The sequence below is a fragment of the Xenopus laevis genome, chromosome 4L (assembly GCF_017654675.1).
Source record: "Xenopus laevis strain J_2021 chromosome 4L, Xenopus_laevis_v10.1, whole genome shotgun sequence".
NCBI classification, from domain to species: domain Eukaryota; kingdom Metazoa; phylum Chordata; class Amphibia; order Anura; family Pipidae; genus Xenopus; species Xenopus laevis.
The window spans coordinates 64,974,209-64,989,934 of record NC_054377.1 but is presented as its reverse complement, the minus strand read 5'-3'; positions in this window follow the sequence as shown (position 1 = coordinate 64,989,934).

Sequence of the window (15,726 nt, the reverse complement as noted above, 5' to 3'; positions counted from 1 at the left end):
TATTGTTATTGCCACTTTTATTACTCCTCTTTCTAGTCATGCCCTCTCCTATTCATATTTCAGTCTCTTATTCAAATTAATGCATGGTTGCTAGGGTATTTTGGACCCTAACAACCAGATTGCTGAAATTGCAAACTGGAGAGCTGCTGACTAAAACTCAAAAATCACAAATAGTCAAAAATGCAAAGCAGCTGTCTCAGAATATCACTCTCAATTTAAAGGTGAACAACCGCTTTAAAAGTATGGGGCTCACTGCTTAAAGAATTCCTATCTCATAGCTTCCTACTTATTAGCTAATTTTGTTTGTTAGGAGTCAGGTCTTTCCTGAATATCAGGATACTTTTAGAGAGAAAGTGACAGTAACCCTTCCAGAACATGGTAGTGCCAGTGTTAGTTTACTCAGGAGCTTTTATGTATGACAAAATGCTTTGCATCTATTTAGCATTCTAACACAATGGTTTCATAGTATCTCACAGTACTGGCTTCTCTTTAGAGTTAGCTATGGATTTTTGACTGTTTGCCCCCTTCTGCTGGTAGCATTAATAATAACATTAGAACATGAGCACTGTGCCACTGGGTCATGTGCCCTTCTAACTTCTTGTAAGTGGGTCATTACACAATAGGATAGTTATGGGAGGCAAAAAGAAAGGTTATATTAAGTAATAACAGCTTTTGCAGGAATAAAGCTACAAGCTGACATAGTAACATCTTCAACCGAAACTGCAAGTAAAAAAACAAGAGGAAAATCATTTTGTATGTTAACCTCTTAAAGGATGACAAAAACATGTAATTCACTAGGGGGAAGCAATTTGTTAGGAACCCCAGCCCCCAGTGAATGTAATCACTAACCTAGGACCCCAGACTGGAACTTCTCTTCACTCAAAAATGCATTGGGCCGAAGTAGTTTTTTTGTGCGAGTGCTGAGCCGTTATATAGAAGCATTCCTGTGGCAGTCCAGGACCATTCCCATGAGCCCCTTAATGATCTAAAACTTGTTCCTCTGGTCATGGTATAAAAAATCAGTGTATATGAATATGGGTTCAACAAAAATTTAGCTGTTGTCCTATACGATATCTAAAACCGATTCTGTTGTGTTGTTGAGTTTGTGTAACACAAAGGGGACATTTTATTTCACAGTGTATATTCAGCTTTCCCCAAAGATATCAAAGGAGTTTACAGAAGAGTACAACATAAAATACGTTTTATTTCAAGAAACAGTGCCATTTTTTAAGCAACAATTGCATCTAGGAATATGTCAGTTCCTTTGAGTGACCAACTGCACAGAAGTGTTTTAATGACAAAAAAAATGCATGTTTCTATGTCTGCCCTTACTCAAGTGCCAAATAATTGTATATTAGAAATATCACATATAGTCAGGTACACTTTGCCCACTTAGAGTAAATCTTAGGGATATGTCAGTCAGTAATTGACTTGAATGGCATCTGTCTGTCACTGTCCATGTCAGTGACCCAACTAGATATTAATGGGCCCCACAGCAAATTATTTTTCATGTCCCCACAATGTCTAGAGATTGACCAGTTTTACCAATATTTATTGAAACTGTATATGAATTAGGGACTTATGGAACCCCTATACCTCCTGGGCTCCCCTGCAGCCGCAGTGTCTGCTTCCTTCGTAGTCACATCTCTGGTTCACATGAGGCATATTTTTGCCAGGAAAATGCACACAGATGAGAAGATTTTGAGGTTGCCTATTGGATCATGGAAAGATTTACCCCTACAAAATATATATTTGTTTAAAAAAATGGGTTGTATAATTTAGTAAATAGCACTACAATGCTTTCCATTCTGTCGTTGGTACAGGCATTGCATTAACTATAAAGAGAAAGAACACTGTAGCTGGAGAGGAGATTTAATTTTCTAGAAAGGGCACACACAATGCACTGTGAGCATGTATCAGATTAACTACATATGTATGTACACTTATATACATATGTAACTGTACGTTTCTTCCTGTCATGTTGCTAATTTGCAATGTGAATTATGTTTTTTTATGGTAATTGGTTCATTATTTGGACAAATCTTTTGTGGTAGATTCAGTATTCACCCAAATGCAGAAATTGTGTATACCTAATATTAATAAATAAAAGGAGTCAGGCTAACCAAGTTGGTCAAAATCAGAATCATTTACTTGCACAAACTTGCTTTGGTATTTAAATGATGTTGGTGTTGGAACTGGTTTCACACATCCACACAGCCAGGATCTTAGTAGATACTGGAGAGAGTTGTTGGCTTTCTATCTTCTGCCATACCTTCTCTGACCAGGAACTGAGGCAGAAGGGGGTTGTGCTTTACAGTTAAAATTCCCATCTCCTCCTTAGCTCATACATCCCCCCAATTTATGGGAAATCCCTAATCTCACAAACCTCAGATTTTGAAAATTTAAATAATGGGTCTGCAATGGGTGCTTCTCACTCTCTGGCTGGTAAATCCAATGGTGCCCACTACCTTAACTTTGACTCATCTTTCCAGTGCCTAGACTAGGGAAAGGTGATGAGGTACAGCGACAATAATTCCACTCCCTGCACTAAAGCAGACACATTTCCGGTTTCTTGATATTTTCCTATTCCCGTAATAAAGGACACTAGGAGCACAGTTCTTATCTTATCTCAATACAGAAGTGGCCCTGGTGGTCCCATACCTGTACAATAAAAAACAAGTGGCTTTCACTCTGATAAATGCCCCCAGAAAGGGATATATATAAGAAGCGATCAGCGCCTGTGGCAACAGAAATAAAAAACAGACATAGCGCAGTATGTTCACAATGTGGAATATCACCCTGTGCATACACTGGATGGTAAGTAGATGTGTTCTTCCCTTCTCCTTTAAATGGCCACTTATAAGGGTGTAGAGTGGCAATACAGGTGGACAGAAGAAAGGAAAGGTATTTTTTTCTATGAACTTTCCTGTGAAATGGAATGTGTATTCCGAAGATGCAGATGCCTTCACCTTATATATAAAAAATGCCTACTTACAAACCACTGCCGTGGTATGGTGTATTTAACATGAAGCTCTTTCAAGTTCCTCCTTCAGCGTTCACCACTCCTTCCGAGTTTCTCAGCAGGAATACAAATCGATAATAGTATAACACCGTTTATTTAAAACATAATTAAAAACAATTAAAATTCTCACTCACATTTCCCTTGCGGGTTTTTGCGCATTGAGTCCAAATAAAAAGTCTTTCTGGGGTCCCCCAAAGGCAATCCTGTCCGCTCACTCCAAGTTCTTGCCAGCTTGCTTCAGGTGCCTTGGTCTGGATTGTTGTGTCCCCCAAACTCTGCCTAACGCGTTTCGCTGGGTGTTACCAGCTTCCTCAGAGACGCCTCTGAGGAAGCTGGTAACACCCAGCGAAACGCGTTAGGCAGAGTTTGGGGGACACAACAATCCAGACCAAGGCACCTGAAGCAAGCTGGCAAGAACTTGGAGTGAGCGGACAGGATTGCCTTTGGGGGACCCCAGAAAGACTTTTTATTTGGACTCAATGCGCAAAAACCCGCAAGGGAAATGTGAGTGAGAATTTTAATTGTTTTTAATTATGTTTTAAATAAACGGTGTTATACTATTATCGATTTGTATTCCTGCTGAGAAACTCGGAAGGAGTGGTGAACGCTGAAGGAGGAACTTGAAAGAGCTTCATGTTAAATACACCATACCACGGCAGTGGTTTGTAAGTAGGCATTTTTTATATATAAGGTGAAGGCATCTGCATCTTCGGAATACACATTCCATTTCACAGGAAAGTTCATAGAAAAAAATACCTTTCCTTTCTTCTGTCCACCTGTATTGCCACTCTACACCCTTATAAGTGGCCATTTAAAGGAGAAGGGAAGAACACATCTACTTACCATCCAGTGTATGCACAGGGTGATATTCCACATTGTGAACATACTGCGCTATGTCTGTTTTTTATTTCTGTTGCCACAGGCGCTGATTGCTTCTTATATATATCCCTTTCTGGGGGCATATATAGGCTTGTTTTTGGATTTACATACGGTTGAGAGACTGTGAAGGGGTCGGCAAGAAATATTCTAAGAGACTGACATTTTTTATTGGGCTGCATTTTGTAAGCTATACATTGTTTTCACTCTGATAAACATGCTATATGTATATATTTAGCAAGAGAAGTTCTAATACATGCCTCGCAGATAACAGGTCTTTGTTGTGCAATAAATTATATCTTAATGTGAAAAAAATGCTTCTGATCTATAATCAACAATTCGGGATTTGGATTTTCTATATGGTTAATATTTAAATCCTGCTTTTCTGCAGTTTTCTCAATTATGTTCACTTCCAAATACAAAAATAGACAAGGCATACATCATTATCCTGGAAAAGAAAAAGGCAATAATTTCCAGTTTAATTAAGAGCATTTGACTTTTTTAATCAATTTTCAGAAGGAAGTGTTTTGCTTGAAATGAACTGATTCAATTTAGAATAAGGTGAAAAAATATGCATGAAGATTTAAACAAAGTTCAGTCTTGCAATCTATGCTTTTATACATAATATTTCAATGTGTACCTGTATCTGCATGCATGTGTATAAATATACATACATATTTTATATATACGTTTTATATGTCTCTCAATAATTTGTTTTTGCTGCACCAACTGCATTTATTGTAGATTTATGACACAAGGAGATAGCTTTCATCACCCACAGTCTGGAAGAAGTTTTATTATTATTCATATTACATGCACTACCACACGCTATCTATTTGATAACATGTCCTTGTGGACTGTCATAAGTTGGCAACATGAATCAGACAGGTTACTCATAGATGTACATCAATCCATGATTAGTATGGCTTTTCAAAATGGGACAACCAATAAACCAGTGGCCAATCATTTTTTGGATTGGGACATACATGTAGGTTGCACCCATTTTGCTATATTGCCATTTACCCCATTGAGAAGAGGTGGAAATAGGTCCAAATTATTGCTCCAGAGAGAGGTATTTTCGATTAAAGAACTAAATTCTTTGGCCCCTCTCGGTCTGAATGAGCATTTCTCTTTTCTATGCATTTTAAATCAGCTTTAAAATCTCCAGATTATGAGTTTGTGGAAGTATTTATTTTTGTTGTAAATGTTTCTTTTAGACATTTGGTATGATACATTTGTAATTTAACATGTCATTGGTATAAAGATACAGGTTATTCATGTATAGTCTTTTTTCTATTCTTGGTACAGGGCTTGGTGGCTGTATGCCTTCAGTCACATAGTGTGGGTGGAGATACTGGTTGGGTGAGTGCACTAGTTTTTACCTATTTATTCAATTGTTTTTAGAGTAATAATATGGTCTTGATAAAGGTCTTAGGAAAGGACCGAAACGTTAACCTTTTTAATATGTATTAAATAATTTTTTAAAATTACCTAGGGGCCGATTCACTAAATTCGAGTGAAGGATTCGAAGTAAAAAAACTTCGAATTTCGAAGTATTTTTTGGGCTACTTCGACCATCGAATGGGCTACTTCGACCTTCCACTATGACTACGACTTCGAATCGAAGGATTAGAAGTAAAAATCGTTCGACTATTCGACCATTCGATAGTCGAAGTACTGTCTCTTTAAAAAAAACTTCGACCCCCTACTTCGGCAGCTAAAAGCTACCGAAGTCAATGTTAGCCTATGGGGAAGGTCCCTATAGGCTTTCCTAAGTTTTTTTGATCGAAGGATATTCCTTTGATCGTTGGATTAAAATCCTTTGAATCGTTCGATTCGAAGGCTTTAATCGTTCGATCGAAGGAATAATCCTTCGATCGTACGATCGCAGTACTTGCGCTAAATCCTTCGACTTCGATATTCGAAGTCAAAGGATTTCAATTCCTAGTCGAATATCGAGGGTTAATTAACCCTCGATATTCGACCCTTAATGAATCAGCCCCCTAGTGTACATCCTGCCTTTTTTGATCATTTTTGTATGCAGCTATGCTTGGTAGCACCTGGGTCATATATCTATTTTTATAGGAGTGCAGAAATTACTTTGAATGCACACAAGTCTTGTTTAAGATCTGTTATCTGAGTGCCTAGTGCCAGCGGTTACATGCAGATAATATCCTTAATATCTGGTCAGCAGTATATTCCTTCTATTCTATTATTATTTTTACAGTGCACTGTGCAGTGGCTGTGCTTAGAGATTTTATGATCATGCAATGGCACCAACACATTGGCCAGAGATTCATCTTATGCATTCATATGCAAAAAATCAGTCTTGTATTTAGTTACATAAAAATCCAGTTTAGCAAATCCTGGGGCCAGTACCAGTGCCATATTTTAAAAGTACATATTGTGGCAATAAAAAAATTTACAGCAACATTCTCAGCACCACATTGGCGTTATTGGGAAGACAACAGTACAGTGTGGTTAAGGTATTATTTTTAGCTTTAAAATATCATATACATTTCCCTACCTTATTAGAGAAGCTCCTTTCCACAATGCTGCAACTACTATTCATTTGGCTGTTTTCCCAGGCTGTGCAGGTGAAGTTGTGGTTCTCAAAACTGTAGAATTCCAGCCAATCAGCAGCTAGGTGGACCTGACAGAGAACTGCAATTTTTCATTCCCAGTGATAAGGCAGAACTTTGATGCAAATCTACTATGCTTTTAGGCAAGGCTATTAGGACACGCCCACCACACAGTAAAAGTGGACAGAAATGAAAACCCCATTAATTTCAAGAAACACAGTAATATCGTTTTAGCTGTCATTTGCCTTTGATATAGTCTTTTCTATATAATATAAACTTAAATTGTATTCTATTCTTCCAGCAGTTCCAAAACTGGCTACAATTACACAGTTATATTTATTTATTAAATATGTTTGTTTTTACTGTTTATTTAGTGAGTTGCCTATAAATAAATCAAATTTGTTAACTGGTTCTTAACCAGAAGGTAAGTGAAAAAACATTCATTGCTCTTCTCTGGTTTTAATGATTAGTGCTTGGGTGTATTCTAAGACCATTTGCAATTGATCCTCATTTTTTTTAATTATTGTACAGGTTCCTGATATTTCACATGAAATCTTGAAATGATCTCACCTTTTATGGGGAAGGGGTACACGTCCCTTTTTGTTCACTTTGTCAGCTACCTACTTCTTTAACTCGCGGAGAAAGGGTTAATACACTTTTTAAACGATCAGAACCCTGAAAATCTACTGTAAGCGGTGCCTGCATTTAACTAGAGGTGAGATACCGTGGTGTGGTTGTAGTTCGTTTTGTGTGACTGGTGAACATGTTTCTCCAAACATGAGCTGCCTTGACTTTTCCCATGTGATCTCTGGAGTTTTAATAGGGTAAATAATACAGATTTTTGTATAATGATGTGAGTGCCATTATATTAGAGCATGGAACTCCCTATCTAATAATGTTTTGTTGATTATCAAATTAACTCAATTTCTCACAGGTTAGGAACAGTAGCAATTAGTAGAAGAGTGGGTATACACCAGCTGTATCCTTCTTAATTTAAGACTCACTGATGCTTTGTTTCATTCAAGAATTGTCCTGTGACTTCCACCACTTCCCAAAACCCGCATTAGTGCCATCACTTGTTTATCCATCCCAGCAAATTTACCTGACTTCTGTTCCCTTCTTACCACTGTGCCCCTCTCAAAAGAGCTGTCATACATTCTACCATCTAACATGAACTTTTTCCTCTCCCTTTACATGCCATTTGGGACCTCATCAATCCTTTTATATTTTAAACAATGTCTTCACCGGTGATAAGCAAAATTTTGGATTCATGGAGAAATTCCTTGTTTTGCCATCAGTAAATGGCCAAGAAAACCCACAGAGAAAAAAAGCCAGCAAAAAACGTCAAAACACTTTGAAAAAATGTCTATTGACTTCAATTTCTTACACAAATTTTTACCATTCAGTGGGATTTTTCCACAGGAATTTTCCAGTGGGACAGATCACTTGTCCCCTCATGCATCCTTTTTAACCCTGGTTATTCGAGGTCCCCACACTGCATAAGCACTTTACCTCTAACTGAGATTGAGTTTTCATTTGTTGGTAAGTTAAAGATATAGGGGCAAATTCACTAACCTGCGGAGTTGCGCTAGCGCAGTCTTCACCGCACTTCACCAAGCGTAGTTTCGCCATCGCTACATAAATTCACTAAAATGTGAAGTTGCGCTCTGGCGAATGGTAGAGAAGTTGCACTAGCGTTAATTCATCAAGCAAAGAGAAGTCACGCTAGCGATGCCTAATTTGTATACGGCGCCAAGTTAAAGTACAATGGAAGTATATGTAGCATCAAATACATTACACTACACAAGCCTGGGAAAGCTTCATTAAATAAAATAGAGTTGTTATTTTGCCCTATACATGTGCCCACTGTATAGTTTAGGTGCCATATGTTAGGAAATGTAGGGGGGAAGGAGGGTAGCCCCAAAAAAAATTTACGATCTTTTTCAGCCTATCACCCTTAAAAAAGGAAAAGACGCCAGTGTTTTTTGGGACTTAGAAATATATTCAACTTTTTTTGAAGCAATCCCTATCTACTCTATTGCACTTCGCCTGGTCTGAGGTGGCAAAGGCAAGTCTGGCGCAAGAGGTAACATTCAGTAAAATGCACAAGTTAGTGAATTAGCATAGTTACATCCCTTCGCCATAGCGCAACTTTGCCTGGCATAAGGGTGCGAAGTAGCGCTAGAGTAGGTCCACTTCACTAGCAAATTTACGCCAGCGCCCGTTAGTAAATCAGCAAAGTAATGAAATTACATCACGCCGGCGAATTTGCGCTATTGTTAGCCGATTTGCGCTTTAGTAAGTTTGCCCCATAGAGGGGCCCATATGAAGTAAATTAAAGATCTAATTCCTCCAATTTATAACAGGGCACCAAGGAGGCATAAGCAGCTTTTAAGATCAAAGTAAAGAAATGAGTTTGCAAGTGTACAAACAGATGGGTTTTGAAGTTACTGCTCCAGGTATGTCAATATGTGAAGGTCTTATTCAGATATGTAAGGATGTAGGAACCTCTACCCCCCCCCACACACACACACAACAGCACCACAATAGGCCCAGCACTTCAAGAGACCAAGGTATAAATATTCAAATATTTTCCCACGCCCAATTTTGCAGAAACTCCAACCACTTCCCCACAAGCCCCACCCCTTAATGACCAACAAATCACACTTTTAAGTCTCTTGGGGCAAATCGAAAACCATGAACGCAGAAGCTGACTTCTTAAATTTAATCTGTATATCAGTTGCATTGGTCAAAAGTAGTTTGACTGCCAAGGGCCAAGATGTGTGGAACCGCCAGCAGTACCCTAACTGATGACCAATTTCAATATATGTTTGCACTTGTGTAATTTTTCATGAGTATTAAGATCCTGAAAATGATAGTGCTTTGAAGGCCCATTTAGGACTGTTTGTGACATAGAATATTGTAACATAGTTTGAATAGTTGGAACTGTATAGACTTCTTGTGATACATGGCTTTTTCACATATTTATTTTTTATTATTTTGTAGAGTGGCAACCATGTACCATAACAATAGCACAGCCTAAAAGAAAAACAAAAATGTTTCTCAGTGGATGCAAAAAATTACAACTAATTTGAAAGCATGCAATAAAAGTATAGTGTTATGAGGTTGCTGGTTAGTGTAAAACTATTACTAACAACAAGTTTATAAAACTTCTGTGATTTGGCCCTCTTTGTATTAGACTACTTCTGGGTGTTCTCAAAGAGGCACTCATCTTGCTCAGTGTCTCCATCTTGCAGGATCCAAATAAATACCTAGAGGTACCTCTACTAGGGAAAGGAAGACCATTAACATGCAAGTCATAGTGAAACACTAATTCTCTTTCTAGCAGGACAACTAATGCAAAAGGCAAGCCTTACACAGCAACTCTCAGCACTGCAAAGTTTCTTCAAATGTAAATTGTACATTATCAAAGATATTTTCATATAACATTTTTAAGGTACTTACCAAAGTGATCAGTTGTAGTCCTTTCTACGGGTACTAAGATGCTGCTGTTCATTTAAAGAAATTTGATCAGTATTTGCAGCTCTGGGCCCCCTCCAACCAAGCTCTAAGTAAAGTTCAGTGGTGTAACTAGATATTACTGGGCCCCACAGCAAGTTATTTTTTAGGTCCCCACAATGTTCACCAGTTTTACCAATATTTGTTGAAACTGTATATGAATTAGGGTCTCATGGGGCCTCTATACCTGAGTTGGAGCTGAAGCCGTATGGGAGCTGAAGCGGTTGTCACTGTAAAGTACCAAAGCCACCAAGAACAAAGAAGCTGCTGTCTCCTATGAAGAAGAAGACTTCCTGGCAAAGGTAAGTTTCCATTGAACAGTTCAGTGAACACCAATGTTTTTTTTTTTTCGTTTTTTTTTAACTTTTATAGGGGGAGCCGCCAATGATTTTGTTTTTAACTTTAATGGGGGACCCTAGCCTCCAATGGTTTTTTTAACTTGGGGACTGGTCATCAATGCTTTTTTTAAATTTTATGGGGGAAAGTCCTGACCACCACTGTTTTTTTTTTACTTTAAAGGAGAACTAAACCCTAAAAATTAATATGGTGCAAAATTCCATAATTTATATAATGACCTTATTGCATCAGCCTAAAGTTTCAGCTTCTCAATAGCAGCAATGATCCAGGACTTCAAGCCTGTCACACGGGGTCGCCATCTTGGAAAGTGTCTGCGACACTCACATGCTCAGCCTTATATTGCAACATTTGTATTCTATGTGTACTTTAAATTGTGAGTTGGTCCCTAAGCTCAAAAAAAATGTATACCATCTAATAAGAGAGGTGGTTTATCGCAAACCTACAAAAATATTTATTATTAATATTAGTTTACATTTATAGTTGTACAACTTGTGACTTCATGCACTTATCTGGATTATAAAAGTCCATACAACCTTAGAAACCTTAGTTCAAAAAAACATTAAGATCTCCTACTAATAGCACATTGTTTAACAAAACTGCACGTTTGTAATGTTTATTTGTCATTTTCAATCTTGTTTTAATAAAAATATAACATCAGTCTTGGTATACACAGTATATAACATCTATATAACATCTATATTTACACACATCTATCATTACCAGGTGTTTGCATTTTGCTATAATCTAAAATGAAAAATATCTTTTGGAGAGAGTTTGATCGAAGAAGCTAGCTGTAGATGAGCTACACTGGTTATGGATGATTTCACAGCCCACTGATGGATAAATATACAAAGTCCAAACACTAACTATAAGGGAACATTCTTTATCACAACATGGAGTATGGCAAAGAGCCAATAAGTATTGTGAATACAGAGGGTAGTACCATATGGCATAGCACCCTGGACATTAAAGACAAAGGCTAGTATTCCTTCGGGAATGCCTCTTTCTTACTCAAATCAGCACAACAAATACAGAAAATAAAGCTGAGGTCTTAGTATTCATTCCAGTGCGGCAAAAAATATTGCTAAATTGCACTAAAAAAATCACACCCCACTTTTCTAGGATGATCTGCTACAGCAGATTTAGGGCACTTGTTGTCCAGCAGGAAATAGCTTAAAGAGTTTTGGGCATCATTCTTCAATCATTCTAAGAATTATTTAAAAAGAATATATATAGAAAATATATAGGAACAGGGAAAATAGCATGATTCTGAATCTGGTCAAGGACAAATTGTACTAACAAGCATGCACTTAGCAGTGCCGGACAATTGCCAGGGTCAAGAGGTTGTCTTAACAATTGAGGCCACGGTCATGGAACAGTCACAAAAAGGCTGTTGTGAATGGTTACACAAGTAGCACTGAACTTGACCATGTGCTTAGCATAGAAAAGTAACAAAATTCGCTTTCAAGGGGTTAAAACCCCAAAAATAAAATCTTACCAAATTAGAAAGAATTTAATTACAAAATACTTGCCCCCTTTCTGGTTCTCTCTTGAAACAATGTAGCAGAAGTCAGTCTTGCATGCTTCTTCACAGGTCTGTTAATCAACTGGGTTCTTCTACATTGTTTCAAAAGTCAGAACCACCAGGACTGAGAACAGAAATATACAGACAGATATATCTTTCAATAGCAGTTACAAATAACTGTAAAACCACTGAAAACTTATTATCAATGTATACTGGAAAGTTGCATACAACAATGAAATAATTGAAAAGCAACAATTTTTTTATTTTTTTTATTTGATTAGGAAGTTTTATTTTTGGGCATACTGCCCCTTTCAGTTTCCAAAATGAATAAACTGGGGCTGCTCTTCTGAAACTACTAGGCCAATCCACCTTAAACAGCAGGTTTAAAAGAAAGCCTGACTACAAACCACATTATTCTTTTATTTTAATTTATGTTTTTCTGGTGTAAAAAATACATGTAGAATTCAGCTGTAGTATTATACAGAACTGGAATCCACTGGGTTACTGATCCACGTTAATTTCTTATGGTGTAATTAGCAAAGACGCTCTGTTACAGTTCCTTTCAGCATAATGGCTATTTCAACCTTGACAGGGTTAATTTCATTATTATCTTTTCAAGCAGTTATATGAAATACTGTAAAGACACAACTTTTAACATACTAGTGTGTGAAAAAGCATTATACCGTTTTTTTTTTATCACACACAATTTTTATATGCTGTCTCACTGTTGTTTATGCAAAAGAAAAAAATAAAATCCCTTGGGTGCTGTAAGAGCTCCAAACAACGTAATGCATTACAAATTGCAGAAGATTCTATGGTACCCATGGTACTAAAATGGGCAGGAATAATACTATTAAATCTGGCTATTATTAAAGAGACAGTAAGTCTAAAATAAAAGAGTGCTATAACAACAACAACAAATTTAGTATATTAAAGTTGCTATTCCATCAGTGAAAGTGGAAATATTCAGTGCATTGTTTCACTGCAGCTAAAGGAAGTACATTCCCCTTGCAATCATCATTTCCAGGTATGTACTGCAGCTCTTCCCTATGGTAAGGAATAGCAGGAATATATAAAGTAAGTAATATAAAGTAATTTTCTTCCCATGTGGTGGCACATGCAGCACTGCTTTATACTTAGGGGTTATTTACTAAACCTCTAATTTATCTGGGTGGGCATTTTGGGCCAAAAACTTAAATTTTTCTGAAATGTATTATACCCCGATGCTGCAAAAAGCACCGGCTTGGAAAATCCGCCATCTGAGACCAATCGAGGACTTGTAGAAGTCAATGGGAGAGGCACCTATCCCAATTTGAAGATAATGTGGTTTGCGCTGGGTTTAGCTTTATATTCTGAAAAATTCTGGGTTTTCGGGCAATTCGGACAATTTTGGCTTTTGCACGATTTTATTGAGTTTTTTAATCAATAAATAAGGTCAAAATCAGGCATGGGAGTTTGGTTGTTTTTTTAATAAGATAATGAGATAAATTCTGAGTTTAGCAAATAACCCCCTAATGCTTGAGAACTACTATAATGAATAACAGGGGATGTTCAATACAATGGATTTTGATGGGGTATGATCAAAAATATGGATAAATGATGATTGCATCTTATATATGTATCTGATCCTTAGCTGACCAAAAGCAACTACCCATGGAGCAGATCACATGTAAGGAATAGATCTTTGTTTATGCAGCCATCTTACATTCATGCACCCAATTTTTTTTTTACTTTTTCTTAAATGTGTTAAGCTTCAATGTATATGTCTGCTGTACCACTAACCATGAACAACATGCTATGCCCTATCCTATTCGCCATGCCATATCACCACATTGTACTTTCCGGGCAAAGTTCCCTCTAAGCTGTGCGGGCAGGCACACCGATATTATCACATGTACTAAATTGCACCAGTGCAGTAGCCAATAGCAACCATTCAGCAAGCAGTTTGAACAGTCTGCTGCAAGTTAGAAAAGGAAAGAAAAGATCTGATTGGTAGCTATAGGTAACTGCACTGGTGCAATTTAACACCTGTGTTCATAAATCAGCCCCCTAACCTTGATGAGGTTTTTGTCTTACTTTGACTGGTTTAGCTATAACATGTAATATATTTATAAAAGAAAGTGGCATGGCCTGTTTTCGGTCTTATAACACCTGTTATATAGGTAGATAAGTGAAATGTCCCATACTTGGGCGACAGACTTCTAGATACAGTACCAACACCAAGCCTCTTATGATCTTATGAGTGCTTTTCATTTTCACTGTCAAATCTGTCTGTCATTTTTTTTCCTGTGTCTCTAATGACTTGTCCACCACAACTAAAGTATCACTCATGTATTTATTTGCTACTTCAGGAGGAAAAAGTATGAACAGTGTTGAATCCAGATATACTGTACAAGCTATCCGTGTATGAAAATGAGATCAGCATTGGTTTTATTGCAGCAATTGCTTCAGTATATAAAGTAATCTGACTGACTCTAACTCTCTCGCTGAACTGAACCCTGGAGAATAGACTGCTGTAACATTTAATGATAATTGGTGAATCCTCCACTAAAATGACTGTGCCATGTTTAGGCTGCTGACAGTGGGGTTAAAATTCAAAATACATCTCAGCTATTATCCCCTATAAAAAAGTGCCTTTTTAAAACCCATATGGCGACTTCCTTTGACCTGCATTCCCATCCTTAGCTCTTTGTCACTGCTGTCACTTATAAAGAATCACTTGACTTACGGAAAAAAAAAATTCAAAAGGAGACAGAATATAATCAGTCGATCCCAGAAGAATCAAAAGAAAGAACACCCCACCGCTCTGCATATCATTCCCATAGTGATACTTATATTATTGATGTGATTGCTATGCAGATTTGGAAAGGGGGGAAAATGTGTATTTTCAATATATTCAATAGGAATGTCATAGACATCAAACTTGAAAATGGAGAAAGAATCCCATAGAAACCCATTCTTCCCCTTTATTTTAAGGTGGCTTTGATGATACTGTGTCCACAAACTTTCTCAGACTGCAAACTGAGGGATTGAAGATATATATATAAGGATATATATCAGCCACTCTTTTAAAGTTTTGAAAGCTTTTCCTGTAACTAACTCTATTAAGCCAGTCTTTATAAAATGTAAGCAGGCGGTTAAAACCCAAGCTAAAAAAAAAACACAGGGTATGGACATTAAGGGGGAAATAAAAACTTTCAGATGCCATGCCCCAGATCTCTACAAACTAAAATTAAATCAACTTTTTTTTTTTTATATCCTTGGATAGTTTTTTTCCCAGAACCTATTTGTAGCCTGATTTTATGCATTGTTGAAGTAAACAGATTTAAAATGTATCCCAGGCATCTTAAGGGAACTCATTTCCGTCAAGACGAAACTAGTCTTACCTGAATCAATGTTTTAAGAGTCCCTGTGGTTTGGCATTTTGAATAATCAATCTGTCTCCATCTCTTCTTAATCATGCACATCACAAGCTGCCCCCCCCTACACACACACACACACACATACAACCCCTTGTTTGTCAACCCTTTGGAGTCTGTCTTTTTGTTATTAACATGACTGTAATGTCACATTCATTGCTTTTGTCCCCCTGAAACAAGCATCTCATTGGTGTATCTTGATACTTTTTTTTTATGACTAAATCTCTTTTTCCCATAATTACTCCACAATCATTATATAATCCCATAACAAAGGCTCTATTGAAGGACCCAGCTTTTGTAAACTATGGGACACAGAATCCATAATTGCATTTTTTCCAGCACCCCCACCCCTCCTTTCTTCAGCAATACCCCACTGCACCAGTCATATCTCCACCTTGTTTGTTCTGCACACATTTACCAAAATCA